This window comes from Parasteatoda tepidariorum, chromosome 9, assembly GCF_982258835.1.
Source record: "Parasteatoda tepidariorum strain Cologne lab strain chromosome 9, Ptep-v5.0, whole genome shotgun sequence".
Lineage (NCBI taxonomy): Eukaryota > Metazoa > Arthropoda > Arachnida > Araneae > Theridiidae > Parasteatoda > Parasteatoda tepidariorum.
This window is the reverse complement of record NC_141763.1, coordinates 49,744,131-49,768,210: the sequence shown is the minus strand read 5'-3', so window position 1 is coordinate 49,768,210 and position 24,080 is coordinate 49,744,131. Positions and strand designations below refer to the sequence as shown.

The 24,080-nt window shown below is 32.2% G+C and overlaps 1 protein-coding gene across 1 annotated transcript in view; it reads right to left on the bottom strand.

The window, feature by feature from the left end:
- The window catches only part of LOC122268318 (uncharacterized), a 138,204-nt gene that overhangs the window by 10,221 nt on the left and 103,903 nt on the right, over nt 1-24,080 (bottom strand). The gene's annotated exons all lie outside the window — the stretch shown is intronic.

Here is a 24,080-nt window from a genome sequence, read left to right as displayed (position 1 = left end):
TGAGGGAATGATATTTTATTTTAATACATGTTTTTATCTAAGTTACATCTACCTAAAGTTTGAAAATGATAACATACTAAGTATATCTAATATTTATTATAATTTACTCTTATATATTTAATAGTTTTTACAGGTTTGGGAAATAAAATTGGCTGTCATGATTGAACAAAAAAAAATTTAATAATATACTGATCTTGAATTATTCCCTCACTTCAGCGTCATTTCCTCACTTTATACACTAGTGAGGGAATGACGAATTCAATAAAATTTAAAAATAACCGTTAGGCCTAATTAATTTCTGAAGTCAATCACATACAATTATATTCATACAAGAAAGCAACATATAATTATCCACTTTCTCGATGAAGTTGTATTTTATTTTACTCTAAAAAATGACATGAGGGAATGACAAATGTAAAAAATTTTACCTGGTTTGATTCATTCAAATTTATTCCACAGCAAGGCTTCTTTAAGTTGAAGATGGAAACATACTGCAATTTTGTTCTATGATGCCAGTTGTTAACTTCTGAAGTTTTTATTAAAATATTTTTATTCTAAGAAGATTGCAGGTGAAAAGAACATTGCTGTGAGGGAATGACGCGAAACACTGGGGACAAAGTTTAAAATAGTGCTGTGTTAATATTTTTATCAGAAATTAAATTTAAAATTGATTTTCTGAATTCTATATTTTAGTATTCTGAAATAAAATACACGAATTTGTAAAAAAATTTTTTTATTTCAGTAACAACTTTTTTCTTTTTTTAAATCAGCAGCGGGGACATGTGAGGGAATGATATATTGGTATATTTTAATTACCTAAAATAAATAAAAAATAAAAATTGATATTTTTTTTAATTGTTTTGTTAGTTTGCATTCTGAAGGACACTTCCCCTGAATTTTTTTTTCGTAAGCAGTAAAACAAACATAAAATATACTGGGGACATGAAAATTACTGTTTTTGTGAGAATGACCTATAAGAGAGACAATCACAAACACATTTTATACTTCTGATGAAAAATCAAAACTTATGAATAGCGTCATATATTAGCAACATACATATATCGTATTCAAAGATATGATTCCATGGTAAAGTTAAAATTTCATTAGAATCCATGCCCATATGCTCAATTTTTTGAAATTTTTACAATATTCGTTTTGTACTCTTTTGACAGATGATGTAATTTTTAGGGCACAATTAAATAAAATATGTTTTGTTTAGAAATTTTAAATTTATTCTTTCGTCATAATTAATATATTAATTTGTGATAATTATCCTCTTTGAATTCTTAGATATATAAATGTTTTATTACCTTAAAAGTAACGATAAAAAAAGATAAATAAATTTTTTTAACAAAATATTCGTAGTTTTGTATCCAAATTAAATAGAAAGAACGATATAATTAAAATAAACTACAAAATCGGAATTGTAACTTTTTTTAATGAATTTAACTACTTTACATAAATTATTAAATTATTAAATTTTTTCAAGTTTTAAAAAATTAAAGTTTGTTATTGAATTATATTTTGTATAAAAAGATGTAGAACTTTATAATTGAATATATTTATTTCACCGATATTTCATGTTTCATCATGAAAGGTGGCAGCAGTTATATTTTAAATTTAAATTTCAATCTCATCAAACTTCGACTTCGTTTCATGAATTTCCTTGTACAAACTCCATAATCTGATCCACACAGTCTTGTGGCATTGGCTCAGTAACTGCACAACGAACCTTTTTCACATTTTCAGACATGCATATCTAAAAAATAAATATAAAAATAAAAAAAAATTAAAATTTAGGGAACACGGCAAAAAGTACCTTTATTCTACTATTAAAAAATTACTTTAAATCTTTTAAGGTGAAAAAAGTCTACACGATGAAAAATTCGGATTCAAATTACAGTACAAGGTACGTCATCCAGAGTGCTGGTACTTTTTACCGTATTTTACAGAACAGAAAGTATTATATACCGTAATTTTAATCGCAATATTTATTTCCAAATCACTGAGTCACTATAGTTGAATAGTTCTTAAAGTAAAATGTATGGTACGAAATTTCGCTGTAAAAATAGATTTTACGGTAAAATTAATTGATGCACACAGGGTGCCGGTAATTTACAGCAATTCGACCTGCAATTTATTACAGTGCATATGTTTCGAATGCTTGCAAAGAGCCCATATTCAATACTCGTCAGACATTAATGAAAAATACAAAACAGAGTTGGTAAAAAAAAATAATAATAAAATAAAAAATCATCAAGTTCTCAACCACAATATGGAAAAAAATAAAAGTGTAAAACAAACCCTAATTTTTTATACCTACGTTAAATTAATACATATCTCGAATCTGCTCTGGAATCTTGTTTCTTGTTTCGTTAATGTGGATGTAACGAGCCCTCATCGCCTGATGTCATTCCCCCTCATCCCAGAAAACTATAACCAGATGGCGCCTTACCGCTTCAGAAATATTAACTTTTAATAAACTTAAAAACAGTAGATGTAATACAAGTGGAGAAGCGGCTTATCCCGCTAATTAATAACTTACTCTTTTTCATCACTTTATAATTATCATTATATCATTTACTCTAAACTCACCATCTTTGTCATTAAAACCAATAAAGGCTTATGGATAATCAAATTGGCGGTCTAAAGGTAAGTGGAGCATTTTCCACTATTCCTGTAGAAAGCAAGAATTCATTTTAGATTGAAAATTTTCTGGCGCCCGAACAGGGACCGCCATTAAAAGATTTCTTGTTTATTTTCGATTAGAAATTTAGTTTCATAGAATAGTGACTTTAAGTGTATAAGTAGATCGTTTATAAATTAAGATGGAGAAATCCTAACAAACACGTACTACGATACGGTCATTAACAACTAAGTTATTAACCAAAATCGAAAACATTTATCAAGATGATAAGGTTACAATAGAAGAATTGGATAAGTTAATGTCTGATTTAATGTTAAAACAAGAACAATTGAAGATCTCGAAATTCAGCAGGATATTACGGATGTAAATGAAATCGATACAGAAATTATAATGTGTGATCAATATTTGACAAATATTGTACGAAATAAAAGCAGATTAATAAGAAAAATAGTAAAACTGTCGACTTCGGTAGTGTCTCCTGAGTTAAATTCGAACATTTCCGAACCGAAGATAAATACTAATATAAGAATAAATGAAACTTCTTCTGTGAAACTGCCTCTTTTAACTATAGAGAAATTTTCTGGCGATCCTTTAGACTGGCAAAGATTTTACGATTAGTTCGAATCTGCCATAGATAAAAATACTGATCTGTCGAATGTTGAAAAGTTTGATTACTTGAAAACATATTTAGTGGGATCTGCTTCAGATGCGATTAAAGCAGTGGTTACCAACCTTTTGTGGACCATCGCCCCCCTCTTGGGGTTGGCTGACACCTATCGCCCCTTTCTCTTTTTGCTCAAAAAACCATTCATTGTTGCTTGTGAGCAACCAAACACTGAAAATATGCCATGTTATTTGATTTTAATTTAAATTGTAATGCAAATAAGGAGGCACATTTATCCTGTCATTTTTATTAATTAAAAAAAAATTATGCATCTTTTTTGTCCAAAAAGAAATTATATTTAAAACGGAATAATCAAAACAAAAGTGCATTTTTCTAAATTCATATTTTAATGTAATCAAGAAAAAGTTGAAACGTTAACAACTAAAATTTGAGGAAAAAAATGAAGAGGGAGAAAATACATTTTTACCACTTCTATGACTGCCCTGTGCTTGGTGTATTTCAAGTTAAAGCTTGAATGTCAGGTTTTATGCTCGTCAGATTTAAACGCGGGTCTCCTTTGAAGCAAATGTCCAGCCTATCTCTTTGCTTTGTGAGCAGCTGGAAGACAGAACTAAATCCTCTCTCCACTAAATATGTTGACGGGAACGAGATGAGAAGCGGCTCAGTTTGTTTCCACAATTGTGGATAAGTGTCCATAAGCTTTACCCAAGCTAACTGGTAACCGTATTTTTTAAAGACGACTTAAGGCTCACAGTCATACTTCTACAAAGAGGAAGTGAGCTTATCCACAACTTCAAAAGAGAAAGGATCGAAAATCCAATCCGGAATTTCTAATTTCATCAAATCTTTAAATCTTGATTCCATAACTGATCAAGGTGATCAGTAAAAAGTAAGATTTTATTTTCGAGAATCCCGATATCTGCCATTGAACACTTTTTAAGAGTTGGAGATTGCATTAGTTCTTTGCGACCAATGTTTGACTTGTAGACATCAAATTTTGCGATGAATGAAGATATGATTCCCTTACCCTTGATAATGTTTATTTTATTTCCTTAAAGTGTTACGTTGATTTCCTTCATTTTTTCAAAACTATGAGTGAGGTACGCAGTTTCGAACTTGCTTTGCTTTAAACTCTCACTTAAAACAGAATCAGTGGTGACGAAAAACTCAGTAACCGAATCCAGCAATTCGAAGAAACGGCTCAGTTTCCTTTTGAAAGCCATCTCAGCTGTATATAGGAGCAGGAATTCGAAATCTTCATCATTTTCATGACAAAGTTCTCGGAACAAACGGTTATTAGGAGAATTAGCTTTTATTTTATTGATTCCAGAACTAACCAATTTTTTGCAGCCAAACGTTGACGATGAATGACATAATGAATGACGAGATAACTTCCGGTACTTCTTTTTTAAGGTGACCCAGAAACCCAGTATGACAACAAGACATGGTTGGAGCACCATCTGTTGCACAAGCACTTACATTTGTGAGGGGAATTTCTTTTACCTCAAAATAATCTTTGACCAATTTAAAAATCGACAATCCTTTTGTATCTGTGTACTAAGTTCTTGTAAACAGCATTTCCTCGGTAATCTCCTTATTCTCATTTATGAATCTAACGTAAGCTAAAACAGCTCTGTTATCTATCACAGTTGATTCATCAATCTACAACTTAAATTTACCTTCTTTCAGAAATTTGATGAGTTTTGATTCAACGTCGGCGGCCATCTCATCAATACGCCTGGAAACAGTATTATTGCTCAGAGGAACAGAGTGACTTATCAGATTTCCGCCTGCGATACCAAAACGTATGACGAAAACGATCCTGCACTTGAATTCTTTTTAATTTTTACCTATCATAATTCTTTGTCTACACCAGAACCATAGGTTTCATATATATTTTCAATTTCAATCTCAAATAGCTTTTATTATTAATATTATTAGCAATTTTTAACTTTTGAGTACTCATCGCCCCCTGATCGCCCCCCTACGGATTATCGCCTTTTGGGGCGATCGCCCCCAGGTTGGGAACCACTGGATTAAAGGATTCAGTTTAACAAATAATAATTATGTATCAGCAATTAAAACATTAAAAGAACGCTTTGGCAAGAAAACGTTGATAATTAACTCTCATTTGAATAAATTGTTGAGTTTTACCCCAGTAGAAAAATCAACAGATATTTTTTCATTAAGAAAACTCTTTGATTCTTGTTCAACCGAAATTTAGAATCTTTGGGAATTAATCAGGAAAATTACGGGGCTTTACTCTGTCCTATACTTATTAAATTACTTCGCTCAGATATAGTGTTAGAAATAACTAAAAAATATAGCAATGACGAGTGGAAAGTATCAGAGATCCTCGATATTTTAAAAACGGATGTGATCAGCCGAGAAAAAGCCACGGCCTTGAGTTCGTCTAACACGAGTTTCAGAATGTTCCCCTTTCCTCGCCTCAAAGCGTAGAAGTGGAGGCGAAAATTCGAATAAACAAAATAAGAATCGCGTGTCAAGGGCGTCAGGTTTGTTGAATGAATCGAGTAATAATAAAAATAAATCTATTTCATGCGGTAACGATAGACATAATTTATGGGATTGTAATGAATTTAAACTGAAATAAATAAATGAGAAATGGAATATTTTAATGAGGAGCGGTTGTTGCATTATTTGTTTTCGCTTTGGCCATACGGCTAAAAAATGCTGTAAAATGCGATATTTGCTTTAGACGTCATTATACATTTATGTGTCCGGAAAAGAAAACAGATAGTAAAGTGGAAAGTACGGTTTTATCGAATGAAACTTGTAATCCGGAAGTATTAATGCAAACGTTAACAATTCGCTAAATTAACGAACAAAAAGAAATAGTTATACGCGGATTGATAGACACGGGGTCCCAAAAGTCGTATCTTTTAAAAGAAAAAATAAATAAAATAGGTTACAAACCAATAGGGCAAAAAAACTTAAATCATAGTCTTTTCGGTGGATTGCAAAGAACTAATCAGCATAAATTTAAATCGGGATAATTTTTGTAACTTTGAAGTTTATGATCAGGAAAAAATTTGTGCAGAAAATCCTAAAATAAGAGACGATTCTTGGATAAAAGAAGCGAACAAGATAGGAATTCAAAAATTAAAGAAATTAATTTACTTATCGGAGCAGACGTTTGCGGTAAACTTTTCACAGGTATTATTAAATCTGTTTCAGAAAGTTTAGTTGCATTCGAAACGCGATTAGGTTGGACACTTATGGGTAAAACTCGTGAGCCTGAAAACAGTAATAGTACGAACACAGTTTTGTCCCTTCATGTGGCCCAGGCTAAAATTTCGAATCTCTGGAAACTAGATACGTTAGGAATATTAGACCCAGGTGAAAAAGAATCAAGAGAAGAACTTGCAAAAGCTACCGAAGACCATTTTAATCGCAACATAAAGGTACTCGAAGATGGGAGATATGAAGTGAGCCTTCCATGGATCCTAAATCACCCTACTTTGCCTAATTATAGAAGTGTTGCTGAAAGAAGAATGAAGAACTGTGTTGAGTTCTTAAAGAAGATTATGAAGCGGTATTTAAAGAATGGCTGCAAGTGGCAATCATCGAAGAGGTTGGCCCAGACGATACAGCTACCAATGAACATTTTTTGCCTCACAGAGCAGTGATAAAAGAAAAATCTACAACCAAGATCAGACCCGTATTTGATGGCTCGACAAAAATAAAAAAATTTCCCCTCTATCAATAATTGTCTTGAAAAAGGACCTAATCACGTGGAGCCCATTCCTTCAGTTATCAACAGATTTAGATTAAATAAGATTGGAGTCATTGCATACATTCGAAAAGCTTTCTTACAAGTTCAACTGAGTGAAGCTGATTGACCTTTCCTAAGATTTCTATGGTGTGAAAATGGAGACCTTTCGGAGATCAAAATTTACCGACATAGAAGAGTGGTGTTTGGCTTGACTTGTAGCCCATATTTGTTGGGAGCCACTCCACAGTACCCTTTGAAGAAAGGAGCAGAATCAATGCTGGAAACGGCAGTTAAATTAGAAGAGTCATTTTCTGTAGATAATTGCTTAACCATCAATGTTGAAGATAGAGAGCATTTGCACAAGTTTATTACTGAGTCACAGTATATATTGAAGAGAGCTCAATTCGATCTAAGAGGGTGGGTATCCTAAATTCACAAGAAGTAACATCCCTAATGAAGAAAGAAAAGCACCAGTTTTGGGACTGATTTGGAAATTAAGTACTGATTCATTGACTTTGGACTTTAAGGAAACATCGCTGGCCTCTGAGACTTTAACCAAAAGAAAAATTCTGTCTGAAGTTCACAAAGTATTCGACCCCATTGGTTACACGTGTCCAGTAACCTTAAGACCGAAGATCATGCTTCAGGAGTACTGGAAGCTAAAATGAACTTGGGATGCAGAATTGCCATCTTTCATTAGAAAAACGTTTGAAAAATGGCAAAAACAACTAAGTCAATTGGAAGATATAACAATTCCGAGATGCCTCTTGGGCAATCCTGAAAGTTCGAGAAATTTAAGTTTACATTTTTTTGTGATTCGAGCAGGGTAGCTTTATGTTACATGCATGTTCTTGAGAAGCCAAAACGAAGACTCGACATCATGTCAGCTCATTCAAGCTTGATCTCGAGTAGCTCCTCTAAATCCCATCACAATACCCAGACTTGAACTTTTATCCTGTTCAATTGGAGCTAGACTAGCACATGGAGTTAAATCAGACTTAAGACTTGAAAATATTCCAAAATTTTTCTGGTCAGATTTAGTAAATGCCCTTTTTTGGATAAAAAGGAATGAAAATTGGGCTCCTTTTGTTTACAACAGAGTCCAAGAAATCAGATCTTTCAGTTTGCCGGAAAAATGGAATTATGTTCCCGGATCGCTTAATCCAGCTGATCTTCCCTCACGGGGATGCTCTGCAGAGCATCTTAAGCAATCCAAATGGTGGGAGGGTCCAATTGTTTTGAAAAGATGCCATTCTTTTAGCCGTGGCTCTGGCCAAAAGATATTATCGATCCAGATTTGGACATTATCAACGCTGAAAAATGAAAAACAGTAGTGACTTCAAAAAATTTATTCAAAGGACGAATTTCGTTATATGATACTTTTACATCATATCAAAAAATGATAAGAGTAACTGATTTACGGATTTTATAGAAACATCAAGAGTGCTACAGATGAACGAAACTTCCAGAAACAGCTGACTATTGAAGAAATGAAAGACGCTGAAAGGGTTATTATGAAGTACGTGCAGAACAGATGCCTAGCAGAAGAAACCACGCCTTGCTATGCTTCATTACAAACTATAACGGATGATGAAGGCCTTATTCAAGTCAGAACTAGAATAGCCATGAGGAAGGACTTGAGAACATTTAATAAGTGTCCTATTGTTCTGCCATCTGACCATAATGTTACTTACTGTCTTATACTTGATAAACACAAAGAACTAAATCATGCCGGAACGCAAATTGTAATGTCAGTTCTAAGAGAACAATATTGGATTCTCAGATGCAGAAAAACTGTTCAACGAGTGATTAAGAAATGTGTGATTTGCAAAAGATTCAGCGCTCGTCCTACAGAAGTCCTAAGTAGTCCTCTACCCGAAGATCGTGTACGGGAAGCATTGATTTTCGAGGTCATAGGAGTGGATTTGTGCGGACAACTTTTTTTGAAGGATGGAAGGAAGAGTTGGATCGTGCTATTTCACCTGTGCGGTTTTCCGTGCCATTCATGTTGAATCAGTTACTTCACTTTCCACGGATAGCTTTCTGTTGGCATTAAGAAGGTTCATAGCACGACGAGGAAGGCCAGCAACGGTTTTCTCTGACAACGGCACAAATCTGACTAGAGCGGCTGCAGATCTGAAATCAGTAGACTTCGAAAAACTAAAAGATTTTGCTACTTCAAAAAAGATTAACTGGAAGTTCAATCCTCCCTCTTCACCCTGGTGGGGTGGATTTTTTGAAAGAATGATTGGAATGCTAAAATCAATTTTACGGAAAGTCCTTAGAAGAGCAAACCGTCTCTATGAAGAATGGAGGAAGATTTATACACTGTCATTTGTGATGTTGAAAGCATCATAAATTCCAGACCACTAACTTACATCTCAGAAGATCTAGAGGACCTGATACCATTAAGACCAGCCATGTTTTTGCACGAATTTAAAGAATCTGGAGTACTGAATATTGATCTAATTGATTGCACAAAAAACGATTTGCCTATCATCAAAAAATTCGAGAGGACTTAAGAAAACGTTTCCGAATTGAGTATTTAGGAAAATTTAGAGATTTTGCCCGCAAAAAGAAAGACTCTCAAGCTAGCGAAAGAGAAATCGTTCTCATACGGGACGATAACAATAAACGCATCAATTGGCTTTTGGGCAAAATAGAAGCTCTTTTCACCGGTAAAGATGGAAAAACAAGAGTGGTTCGCGTGAAAACTCGGCATGGATCGTACTTGCGACCATGTCGAAAACTTTATAGACTTGAATTGACTAATTGAGTTTCGTCATGATATTCGTCGTCCAAAACTCAAGGTGGGAGGATGTAAAGAGTCCTCATCGCCAGATGTCATCCCCCCTCATCCCAGAAAACTATCCCTAGATGGCGCCTTACCGCTTCAGAAATATTAACTTTTAATAAACTTAAAAACAGTAGATGTAATACAAATGGAGAAGCGACTTGTTCCGCTAATTAATTACTTATTATTTTTTATCACTTTATAATTATCATTATATCATTTACTGTAAACTCACCATCTTTGTTATTAAAACCAATAAAGGTTTACGGATAATCAAATTGGTGGTCTAAAGGTAAGTGGAGCATTTTTCACTATTCCTGTAGAAGGCAAGAATTCATTTTAGAATGAACAGTGGATGTCCATTCCTTAGTTAACGGCATGAGTTTCTCACTTAGCTCTGATTTACCCCTTTTGGCCTCCATTTCTCAAGGCTACCACAAGACAGGTTTTCTGGTTTCGTTTTTAACTTATATTTTATTTTCAATTTTTTCATTGGCAATTAAAAGTGTTTTGTGCAATTTAAGTCCAGAGGAACTTGACTGGAAAAACAAATGAAAATACATTTTATTGTTAATCTTACCTGAAGTCATTACCGAAGAGTTTCTGAGAAATTAACATGCTTTTATGTGTTCCCGTAGATCGAGCTAGAAACATGATAAATTGTATCATATTCTGGTAGTTTTTGACTATACTTTTTTTCTAAGTATGGATTTACACGTGCTTAGGAATCGATCTTAATTGTTCAAGTGCTTTGGTCAAGACGATACGAAATTAGTCATAAAAATTACTTTCTTAAGCAGACTTGGATTCTTGACCAGATCATTAAATTAAAAAAAAATTAGAAGTTTTTTTTTCTTTGTAAATGGTACATAGCTATAAAAATTATGTATAAACAAAATAAAACTATTGTTCTTTATTTTAAAATCTGTTTATGGGGCTTTGAAGGTTAATACAACAAAAAAATCTTAAATAATGAATTTTAACAAAAGACCAAGAACACGTAAAAAAATTAAGTATGGTAATTAAAAAAAAAATGCATTTCATATCTACATCATTTTAAAAGAAATCGAATTTTTAATTAATTTATGTAGTAGATCTTGGATGAGCTGCCAGAGATGTGACAAATAAATTGTTTTAATTAATTATTTTTCATTTCATGACATTACTATCGTTTCTTTTAAAAAATTACAAAATGTAAAAGCTTTTATAATGACAGACATTTTTGCGAAGCCGTTTTTAGAATCATAAGATTTTCTGCGCATCAAAATTTGTCAGACAGGGGAGAGGAAACTATGTGGACATCTTTAACTAATTTGTCTAAATACCAAATTTAATATACTTTTTTAACTCATAAAGTGTTTTTTTAAGAATAATTAGGACGTTTACCTGCATTCTTGTTTATACTTGGAATTACAAAACTGTTTATTTTTCCATAATAATTTTTTTTTTTTAAAAAAGGTTGTTTTTGCAGACACTAACTTGAGACGAGATTGAGACCTATGAGGCTAGTGTAGACGAACTTGATAACTTATTATTTTCTCGTTTAATACAACTCAAGTAATGCAATCAATTACAATCCAAGTCTTAGTGGAGAATAAATACTGACATATTAAACTTTAGGTACTAATTTGTTATACTCATTACCCCGAGTAAGACCGTTTTAAAGCAAACAAATACATTTGAAAACTATTATTCAATTTGGTTTATCTGAAAGCAGAAAGCCAATTTTAAATTTTTAATGACCTTAGTTTTAAACTGATGATGAAATATTCTGTATGGACATCACACGGAGCCTGCAAACAAATCGCAAACGCGTTGACAGGACTGTTCGTGGTTATACTGTTTTAATATAATGTATAACAAAAAATAAATATTTAAAAAATACTTTATTTTATTTATTAATTGAACTTTATTGAATCATATTCTCTTCACTAATTTAATAAAACAACTCTGTTAAATATTAATAAACTCTGTTAAATGTTCTCAAATCCTTTGAAAAGTTGATTAATACAAAGGTTCCATGCCAAATTTTTTACTTGAGATCGAAACCACTTTTTGTATATTGTTTATTATTCTACAAAATCATTCTATTCTAGAAGATAAATGACGTCAAATGTGTCACATTTTTAACAAATTCATATTTTCTTCAATGGCACGTCCACACTAGACCAACCACCATGTGTTTACACTTGTCCCACAAAGACATTTATTTGTTTGTGCCTAATGTTGATTAATAAGTCAAAGTAAAAGTTAATATCAAAATTGGTAAAAAAGAAAGAAACTATAATTTCTGACATATTATGACCTCTTGTTGAAATTCTGAAAGCAAAATATGTTACTAATTAAAATTTCTTTTTTGATTGGCGGTTTTGCGTGGTTCGTTTAAGAAAGAACTGATGTGTTGATTTTGAATGGTTAATTTCTTTCAGAAAAATGACAATTAAAAGAATAAATAGAGGATTCATAACTAATGCCTTCATTACATGCTTTTATTACATTTGTTACATCGGCCTATCTATGTAGCCACAATGAAACAAATTTCTTTTCTTCGAATAAATTTATGTGGCGCCATTTATAATTTTTGCTTCAACACATAGTGTAGAGAAAACGTGAACGTTACAACTTAAAAACCGTATTTTACAAATATAATCAAATTACTACTAAACTAGTCACAGTATGACTATGCAAATTCGCATGAAAATGTAAACAAATGATGCTAATCTACGATATCTCATATAAGAAATTTGACAAAAAAAAAAAAAAAGGTATTCTAAATGTCTACACTACCCCCTCCCCTCTCTATTACTTCCATTCAACTAGAATGGTTACGATGATCTACGTAACCAAATTAGCATTTCTAATGCTAAACTGCATAAATAAAGTAAACACGTGGCTTTGAGACCACGCGTTTATTTTGTATTTTTTATTAAATATTCATATTATAACGTTACATATATATTTTATGGGTATTTGTCACTAAATAAAATAATTTTAAAAGTTTTAAAGAGCAACGACTTATTTATGGGTCTGGACGACGAAGTTGTAAAGTAAATATTGCGTATAACTTATAAAAGTTGAGTTTAAATGTGCTGCAGAAATTTCTTTTAAAATTTTTAACGAATACATATGAAAATTCGGTGATTTATTTTGTGTTAGTATTGTTATTCGAAAACCACCGACTTTTCATTTGCCTTTATAATTTATCAGAAATCCATGGTAAATTTATAAGAAATTCTTATATGACTATAAAAATAATAAAAGACATGGTAAATTTGTAAGGAAATAAACTTTATACAAAATGAACTTAATGCCTGGAAAATTATCTGAAACTATATAAACTCAATTTTTTTAAGTTAAACGTAATATTTTATTTATAACTTTTGTGCTGATCCATAGAAATATTACTTTTTTAAAAATGTTTTATTTATTTTTTTATTCTTTCATTTTCTTGCTATATTTAAAGTAATACATACAAGGACTTGCTTCACTCTTTTACAATGAAAAAATTAAATTAGGTAATTTCAGAAAAGGAAACGATTTTTTGGGACTTTTTTGGGGGGAAATCACTCTAGTTAATCTGCACATTAGCAAGATTATCTGTACAGCAACTGATTTCTTCAGTGTAGCAGTAACACAAGCAATTTGGCTGCCTTATTAGTACTACAAAAAAGGAGAAAAATGTCTGATAAAATTACCTTACTGTTTGGTAAGGACATTTCTAGTAAAAAAAAACCATAATTATACTCAATAAAACCAAAATATACTGTATTTAAACCATTCATTTGGTAATTTTTTCACGCTCGCTTTACCGGAAATTCTGGTTTTTAAAATTATAGCACTTACTACTACTCAGTTAGTATAAAATACAAAACTAAAAAGTGAATTTAAACTATTGTTTTTAGATTTATTTTGCCTTGCTCTGAAGTATCATGATAAAATATCACATTTTACCACATTTACCGAATTATATATCACATATTACGAAATCATATTTTATTGTTAATTTTACCAATATCATTATTGAAACGCTACGGTAAAAACTACCGAGCTTTTCAGTATTCCCATAGAGCAAAAAACACGGCAATTTTACCGTGTTCTGGTAGTTTCAACCACGCTTTTCTTTCTCAGTGTACTTTTTCCCTCAACTAAAATTGTAGGACATAAATTTAAGAAAAATATCCAAACATTTTTATGCTTTTTCAATCATTCAAATATTTTTGCGTTTCAAAAATTCTACCAAATCATAACACTTGAACTAAAATGGTTAAAAGTTAAGTTTTTATAGCAAACGTTAAAGTGAAAATTTAAATCATTTGAAAGTTTGTCAATGTTTCAGATTTTATAACGAGTTGAATGTTTAAATATATTTATTACGCTCATTAATGTAATTATGTTTATTTAATAACTATAACTCACTGTATGATTTCCTGATTGATATAGTTCTAGTCCAATTTGATTATCATTCCACATATCTGAAAAATAAAATAAACTTTAATAGCATACGATTATAGCATGCATTCATTCATTTTAAATGTAATATATCATTTAAGACTTACTAAAAATAATATAAATATATCAAACTAAATATAAGATGGTTTATTATTTTCTCTTAATACTATATAACTTAAAACTTTTTGTTAAAATGGTCAAACAAACATGCACATCCTCTCTAACTAATATTTAAACGAAAAAAACATTTTTGATGCCTGGTGAATCACTATTGTGGAAGGTAAATTCGTAGCAAGATGCTCCATACACCTTAATTGTTTACCCTGTCCAGAGAGAATTAGGAAGCCTAATGTGACTGGTCATGAAATGTTTAAACATGTTTTACATTATACCACTACATTGCGCAAAACAAAAAAACGTGTGTCGGCCTAAAACCAACACGCTTGATAATTTAGTAAATAACGACGGACCACTAGCTGCACTTTTTGTTTTTTATTAATAACAACAACATTAAGTATAAACAACAACAACAGCTGGAGATATTGTGGATTTCGAAAGGGTTTAAGAGATATTTATCCACATCTAATGTTTTCGAGTCTCATAGGAGAAGTGATGATTTAATCTCGTTCCGCTAGGGAATGGCGCGCATGCGCCAACACACCGCCCAGCCTTGCACTGTTCACATGCAAGAACTTGACAATTTCTTTTGCACTTATACATTTAACATATAATTTTACAAAACTTTAACATTATTGAGTATTATAACTTTAACATAACTAATACTCAATCAGAATCTTTGAGATACATTTTTTACATGAAATTCTAATAAAATACAAGTGTTACATAAATTTATATACAAATATTTAGATGAATATACAACTATTTAATTTTCTATCGGCAGTACACTCAATCTGGAAACTGACCTTTTATATACCCCCTTACAAGTTTTTACTTCAACTACCCTTATTTGATTATCTTGTCCAGGATACAGTTTTACTACCCGACCCAAAACCCATTTGCATGGGAAAAGGTTTTCTTCTTTTATCAAAACCATATCCCCGATTTTTAAATTTTTTTGATTTTTTACCCATTTTTTTCTTTGCTGTAAGCTATTCAGGTAAGAAAGGCTCCATCGTTTCCAGATAGTTTGTACTGACTTGGTAATTCTCTGCCAAGAGTTTAAACGACTTGGCTCTATATCAGTTAGGGATGGTTCAACTCTGGCCGTTATCGGCCTCCCTATTAAGAAATGTGCTGGTGTCAGCACTTCTAAATCTTCAACATCAGAACTAAGAGGAGTAAGAGGTCGAGAGTTCAATATTGCTTCTATTTGAGTTACAAGTGTTAAAAATTCTTCGTAATTGAATTTAGAGTTCCCTGCTACACGCTTAAAATGAAATTTAAATGATTTAATGTTTGCTTCCCAAAGCCCTCCCCAATTTGGGCTCCTGGGGGGAATAAAGTTCCATTCAATTTTTTCTTCGCCAAAAAATGCAAATAACGATTCCTCTCGATCCCTTACCATCTTAAACAAACAATTAAGTTCTTTATTAGCCCTACCATGTTAGTTCCGTTATCTGAAAAGATTTTACGACATTTACCCCTTCGGGCAATGAATCGTTTAAGCGTCGCTATGAGAGCTTGCGAAGTCAAGTCACTGATTGGCTCAAGGTGTATAGCCTTTGTTACTAAACAGATAAATATACAAACGTAGATTTTAATTTCAGGACCTTTCCTCTGATATTTATTTTTAATAAAGAATGGTCCGCATAAATCTATTCCAGTAGAACTGAAAACTTTATCAGGTGTTATTCTTTCTTTTGGCAAATTACCCATCTTTTGATTATACTCTTTAGGATTTGCTTTAAAGCAAACTACGCAACTGTGCACGATTTTTTTGCACAAATTCCTACCATGAATGGGCCAATATTTTTGTCTAACCTGAAAAAGTAGATGTTGTGCACCAATATGAAAATACTTAACATGATAGTATTTAACGATTATTTCAGCTAACTTACATTTAGAAGGCAATAAAATGGGATGTTTACTCGAGTACGATAATTGAGAATTTTCTAGTCTGCCACCCACTCTCAATAACCCTTCTTTATCTAGAATAGGTGATAGATTAAAGATCTTACTTTTATTGGAAACGCTACCTCCTGACTTTAGAGCAGTTAATTCTTTTGGAAACTCTTGCTCCTGCAAGCAGCGAATTAGATAGGTTTCAGCATTGGACAATTCTTCTACCTTCAGAGGACCAAGAATCCTTTTCTCTGGATTTCTCAAGTTATGAATGTACCTGAAAAGATAACTACAAATTCGAACTATAGTTAGAAATCTATTGCTACGATTAATCAGATTATCAAAAAAGGTTTTGTCATGATTTAAAGTCAAGACTGTAGTTTCTACTGAGTTTTTGGATTTTAGTTCTGGTAAATATTCTTCTTCATTTGGCACTGGACAGTCAAATTCACTCACGAGTTCATCGGACAACAAAAATGAAGGACCATGCCACCACTTTTTGCTGTGTAGAAGCGATTCTGCACTGAGACCTCTTGTCAACAAGTCTGCGGGATCTTCCTTTCCGGCGCAGTGAAACCAAGTATTAGGATCAGTCAGCTTAGTGATTTCTCGAACACGATTAGCGACGAATTGTTTCCATTTTTTCTGAGATCCTCTAATCCAAAACAAAACTACTTTTGAATCGGTCCAATGGAACACTGTGCACTGTCTTTTCTGATTGATGATTTTCAGCACTTTGGAACTCAGACGTGCAGCTACTAAAGCTCCTAGAAGCTCAAGTCGAGGCAAAGTAACTCCTTTTAGCGGTGCAACTCTGCTTTTCGAAGTAACGAAATTTACATACACTTTGTCTTGTATTTTAAGTTTCACATAAATGGTAGCTCCGTATGCAAGTTTCGAGGAATCACAGAAAACATGCATTTCTACGATGTCACTATTACTGTTAGAATCTAGCACAAGTCTTGGAATTTTAAGTTCTCTCAGGAGCGGTAACTCTTTACACCAATTTTTCCAACTTTCCATAATGCTGGGAGGGAGATTCTCATCCCACGAAACTTTCTTTTCCCAAAGTTTTTGAATGAGGCATTTCATCCGTATTGTGAAGGGAGTAAGCAATCCCATTGGATCAAAAATCTTTCCGATGGTCTGCAGAAGAAATCTTTTGGTATTTCGGCAGTTTGAAACGAATTCTAAAATACCTTTTGTGTCTAATATCAAGCAATCATCTTCAGTTTGCCAGGTCATGCCTAATACCTTAGCATTATTAGTTCCTAAGTTTATAGGAATATCAACTGGATAAGTGTCAAATTCTTCTTCTGACCACTGACTCATCAAGGTGGAGTCGTTGCTAATCCATTTTCTCATCTCCATTCCAGCTTCCTTCATGATTTTCTTCGCACTTCGGGATATTATAAGTGCCTCTTCTCGGGTATCTTGACCTGTTATCCAATCGTCTACGTACATGTAAGAATCTAGATGATGTACAGTCGTGGGATATTCCTCTCTGTATTTTTCAATGTGATGTTTGATGGTGGCTGCTAGTTGGAAAGGGCTAGTGTTAAGTCCAAAGAGTAATCTCTTGAAACGATAAATTAGAAGTTTTGGTTTTGAGTCTAAACGAGGATCACTGTCTGTCCACAGAAATCGTACTGTATCCTTGTGCTTATCCGCATTGCAAATTTGCAAAAAAGCCTGCCGAATATCTGATGAAATAGCCACTCTGCTTAGTCTAAAGTTGATAAGTTTTTCGAAAAGGTTAAAGGTTCTAAAGTCTAAAGGTTCGTAAAGGTTTCGAAAGGTTTCGAAAAGGCATTTAATAAAGCGTGAACTTCTTTCGCTTCAAAAAATGAAGGATCCGCTAATTCTAAAAACTCGGGTATTTTCGTTTTCGATATATCTAAGCTGACACTTGGAGTCAGACCCGTAATTTTATTTGCGACTAAGAATTCAATCGGTTCTTTAAAACTACCACTTTTATTTGAAATGATAGTACTCAATTTTCCTTTCAGATTTTGTTTAGTCGAATTAAGTCCAGCCACGAATGTTTGGATTCTTTCTAATTTAATCCCAAGAATTTCACTAGTTTTCTTACTCAATATATTAACATTTGATGCCGAATCGAAAATAACTCTACATTTAATTAATGACTCATCCCTTTTTTGCAAGAGAATATTTCCAGTAGATAATAAAACATTCTTTTTATTTTCATTAGAAGTATTACTTAAAACCGCATTATGAAGAGAGCTTTTATTTTCATTTTTTATTTCTGATCCTTCGCATGCTGAGTCAGCGATTTGATTTTCTGACGCCAGCTGATTTCTGTTCTCAGCGATAGCTCGTCTGAAACATAATGTATTCGAATGGCGTTGACCACAATTACATACATACGACGATTTACATTCCCACTTTTTATGATTTTTTTTCAAACAAATTTCACATAGTTTATGATATTTAACAAGATCAAATCTTTTATGCGGCGTTAATTTCAAAAATTTATCACAGCGAAATATAGGATGTGATTCTTTTAAACAAATTACACAGTTTTTATTCTCTATATTTTCATTCATCAAAACAGTTTTGTTTTTAAATGGGAAATTAGTTGTTTTCTTAATTGTTTTCGTGTCTGAATAACAATTTCGATTTACCGATAAGAGAACAGCTTCACGTTGTTCTAAAAATGTAATGAATTGTTCGTATGACGGAACTTCTTTGGTTTTTTGTATTAATTCGAAGTTCTTTCGAGTTTCTTTATCCAATTTGTTAAGCATTATGTTTTGAAGAAAAATGTCAAATAAATCGTTTCGTTCATATTTTAAAACTTTTAAAGCTCGTAAATTCTTTTGAATGCAATCTATCATTGCACGAATTTCTGTAGCATTTTCACGTTCTATATTTTTAAAATTTAGGATGGAATTTACATGCACATCAACGATTAATCTTTTATTATCGTAACGTGAATCGAGTGCTTCATATAATGAAGAAAATGTGTCAAATGTGGAAGCAAATTCTTTTACTTCATTTGAGAGACATGAGTTTAAATAATAAAGTTTTTGCGACTGAGTGAGTTGATCATTAGAGGTGATCAAGTCATCAAACTGATTTTTAAAGGTACTATAGTGTTCATATCTTCCCGAGAATGTTGGAAGTATAATAGGTGGAATTTTTGAATTAGTTATATTTTCAGTTTGATTACTTTGTTTAACATCGTTTACAGTTGATACAGTTTCTTTTTTAGAATCAATTATAAGTTTGAGGCTTACCTCCAAATCTTCTAGACGAGATTCGCATTGTTCGATTTCTTTTTCGAATTCCTCTAATTCTTGATCAGTTATTTTTTCAACACCGAAAGAATGCACTCTCAATTCATCAAGCTTACTTTGTAATTGTTCGACTTTTTTCAATTTCACTTCAAGTATGGTATTATTAGGAATATCTTCAGATATACTATCGACAAAGGTTTGTATTCGAGTAATATTTCCTTTCAAGGAAATTTTTGCTTTATTTAGTTTCAGTATATAGTATCCATAGTTGTAGTTTGATTCGAGCGCTCCGGCTCGACGGACCAGACAATGTCGGCCAAAAACCAACACGCTTGATAATTTAGTAAATAACGACGGACCACCAGCTGCACTTTTTGTTTTTTATTAATAACAACAACATTAAGTATAAACAACAACAACAGCTGGAGATATTGTGGATTTCGAAAGGGTTTAAGAGATATTTATCCACATCTAATGTTTTCGAGTCTCATAGGAGAAGAGATGATTTAATCTCGTTCCGCTAGGGAATGGCGCGCATGCGCCAACAACGTGCCACCCTGATTAACTTTTGATCTAATGATTGAGTCTTCACTTTCTAGAATTTAATCTTAATGGTTATGTAGAAACGAGGCATAGCGTTCTTACATTTTTACGGAACCAAAGACAACATCAAAACAATCTGAAGATAAAAGTAAACATTTTATTTTCCGGAAAAATGATATAGTCACAAAAATTGCGTGACTATCTTAAAAATAAATTAAAATTCAAAATGGTGTATAACACTGAGTAGTAGTCTTGCGGTTTTACAGATACATATATATATTGAAGAAAATGTGCAATGAATATTTCTTGTTAAATTTTTAGGAAAACAGCTAACTGCTGCTCCGCTGTCTACGAGAATTCTGAAACCAGATATTTTATCATAAACAAAAAGGTGACTGTGAGACTGGTTAACATCTGCCGTCGCTACATCAGACGAGTCGTTTAGTTTTCCGAAAATTGACATGGTTGTATGCATTTATGTGCTTTATTACCAAAACGATTATGATACCAACATAATTTACCCGTGCGTAGATTATCAGGAGTACGACAACGTGAATTTAAATGTCTGTATTGACGATTGCGACTTCTATCACGATTACGTTGTCTAAAGAGCTAGATAATCTCTCAACGTTAGCGCTAAGAATCGAAATTTCTTCACGCAATGTTTGAAGAGTTAAATTATCCTAAAAATTTCCTACTTCAGATACCGATTGGAAACAAGATATTTCGCATATCTTATCGGCAATTAAAGCTAGTTCATTAATTGGGTCTTTGCAAACAGATAAAATTTGCTGCACATGAACTGGCAAACGTTGTTGCCACAAAGTACGCAATATATCGTTGTTAAGCTTTTGGCAAGAGAGATTTTGCATCTCTAACAGAAGCTGTGACGGACGTTTATCACCCAACAGCAAATCTTGCAGCAGCAATTTTAACTGAACAGACTCTGATTGAGAAAAGGTTTCGATTATTTTGGCTTTTAACCTCTCATATGCATTAGATTTGGGAGGGTTACGAATTATATCCCTTATAGAAGATAGAGCCTTACTGTCCAAAGCGGAAACTACATAATGGTATTTAGTTTCATCAGTTGTTATTCCCGCTATCACAAATTGTGATTCCAACTGGTGGAACCAAAGCTCAGGCTCTGTTTCCCAAAAAATAGGTGCTTTAAAAGCAACACGAGAAAGTTCTAAATTTTTAGTGTCCTTTTCCTCAACAGACATTATAAATGTCTACAATTACTATGCATAAAATTATTGAAAAGAGAAAAATAGTCTCATTGTCAATTATGCAAGACACACTTAAGAATTGAGATCTAAATTTTTAGAATAAAGTTCTAAATTTTTCTAAATTTTTTAAAGTTCTAAATTTTTTAAAGTTCTAAGTTTAGAATAAAGTTCTAAATTTTTAGTGTCCTTTTCCTCAACTGACATTATAAATGTCTACAATTACTATGCATAAAATTATTGAAAAGAGAAAAATAGTCTCACTGTCAATTATGCAAGACACACTTAAGAATTTATCAACTATTAAATTACCAGATTAACCCTACATTTCCTTAAGTTATAATAGTTTACTTAATCAAAAGAGGCTAACAGGAGAATGACAAACTTCAATCTTCACATAAGTCATCATAATCGGTCAAGAAAGAAAACCAAAATCTCACTTACTTTAAAATTTGAAACCAATGACTGGAAACCACTGTTTTCTATACGTTACTACTATCATTCTTCAGTCAACCGTTGTAATTCTCCGGGTCATCATTATGTACAAGCGAGGCATAGCGTTCTTACATTTTTACGGAACCAAAGACAACATCAAAACAATCAGAAGATAAAAATAAATATTTTATTTTTCGAAAAATTGATACAGTCACAAAAACTGCGTGACTAACTTAAAAATAAATTAAAATTCAAGATAGTGTATAACACAGAGTAGTAGTGGTTTTGTGGTTTTTCAGATATATGTTACCGTTAAAGTATGAAATCCGTTATTTCATAGAATACCTAGTTATTCCATGAAATAACTGATCTTGACCGTTAAAGTGTAAAACTCTCTTGTATTTCACGGTTTAACTAGTTATTTCATAGAATAATGATCTGCAGCCCGTTAAAGTGTAAAATAATCTATATGCTACAGCTCAAAGTTTAGGTACTGGTCAGGGATTTAAAAAATGTTCGTGTAAAACCCAGTGTGTCACCAAAATTTTTTTTGTTATAGAAATAATGTTCTTTGTAATTCCAAGTGTCATTTTTTTTAGTAATCCTTGTTGCAACACATGATTTTATGGTACGTTTCCATAAATACCATTTATGCGCTGCTTAAAATAAATAATTTGCTTATTTTTCATTTTAATTGTCTATCATTAGTTTATTTATAGAATGCCTAGTTATTTCACTTTAGATAAATTGTTTATTTTACACTTTAACTGTCTCTCATTAGTTAATTTGTAGAATACCTAGTTATTTCATAGAATAACTAGTTAAAGTGTCAAATTAATAACATATTACACACTTTAACGGACATGATCAGTTATTTCATGGAATAACTAGGCGTTCTATGAAATAACTGCATTATGTACTTCAACGGTAACATATATACTGGATAAAATGTGCGATGAATAATTATGACATCAGTATCCTGTAGTCAGTTGCAGTTAATTTTCTGACAGCAGAAAGAATATCAGGATGAGAGGTCGCAGGTCCGGTATTCCGATCCGCAGGTCTGATCTTTTTAACTCTACAGTATCAATTACTTTCCAAAATAAAAAGTTTAGTTGTAAAGCCTTTAAAAATTGTTAAGAAATAAATGAAAATAGTTTAATTTTATATATTCACTAGATGGCAGCACCACTTAAAAATTCTTCTTCTGGATTAAGGCAAGTTACCCATAATAACTGATAATACTGGAGGGGGAAAAAATTTCTTCTTTTTTCTCCTGTTGCATAAGATTTATTTCAACAAATCTTAGATCTTTCGTATCGTTGATTTAAATTGCAATCGGTTTCTTTTTCCAAGGTACAGTTCTTTATTTAAAAAAATATTTTTAATCTATTTTTTGTCGAAATGTACAAGTTTGAAAACGTAACACACGACAAGAAGTTGCATTAAAATTGCGACAAACTTCCAAGAGAGTTAGGACACATCGTTAAAATTAAAATTTCATTAGAATCCATGCCCAGAGGTGTCGTCATACTTTGCTAAGAGCGCTACACTGTTATGAACTGTGCCTTCGTGTGCTCCTGGACTGGTCATAATAGAGAAGTGCCCCTTACCGCGTGCGACGTCAAGGTGACTCCCAGATCAAGCATTGTGAGAAACTAGTCTTCGTGGAGGACTTTGTAATGGAACTAACTTGTATTTGCGTTACATAGAGAGGAAAATCACAAAAACCTCACACGGTTAGCTCGACAGCTAGTGGACTCCATTTATCATTTTAAGTCAGCACTGTGATCGGTTTAAACATAGATGCTCAATTTTCTGATATTTTTGCAATAATCATTTTGTATTATTTTGACAGCTGATAAAATTGTTGGAACACAATTAAGTGAAATATGTTTTGTTTAGCATTATGTTTAATTTATTCCTTCGTCATAATTAATATATTAACTTGTGATAGTTGTAGCCTGTTTGAATCCTTAGATATATAAAATTTTTATTTCACCATTAAAAGTCACGATAAAGTTAAATATATTTTTTTAAACAAAATATTCGTAGTTTTGTATCCTAATTAAATCAAATAGGCGTTTTATTTCAAGGCAAAATTATACTTAAATCAGCATTATAAGCGAATAAAAATGTAATCTACTACTCAGTTGCATGAATGGCTGTTTATAATCTGATTCATCTGTTATTTTAATCAATTCAATTAGAAAGAAATTTCTTTAGAAAGAAGCGATATAATTAAAAAAAAAATTTTTAAATCGGAATTCTAATTTTTCAGTAATGAAATTCAACTACTTATCATAAGCATTAAATAGCTGAATTTTTTTTGAAGTTTTA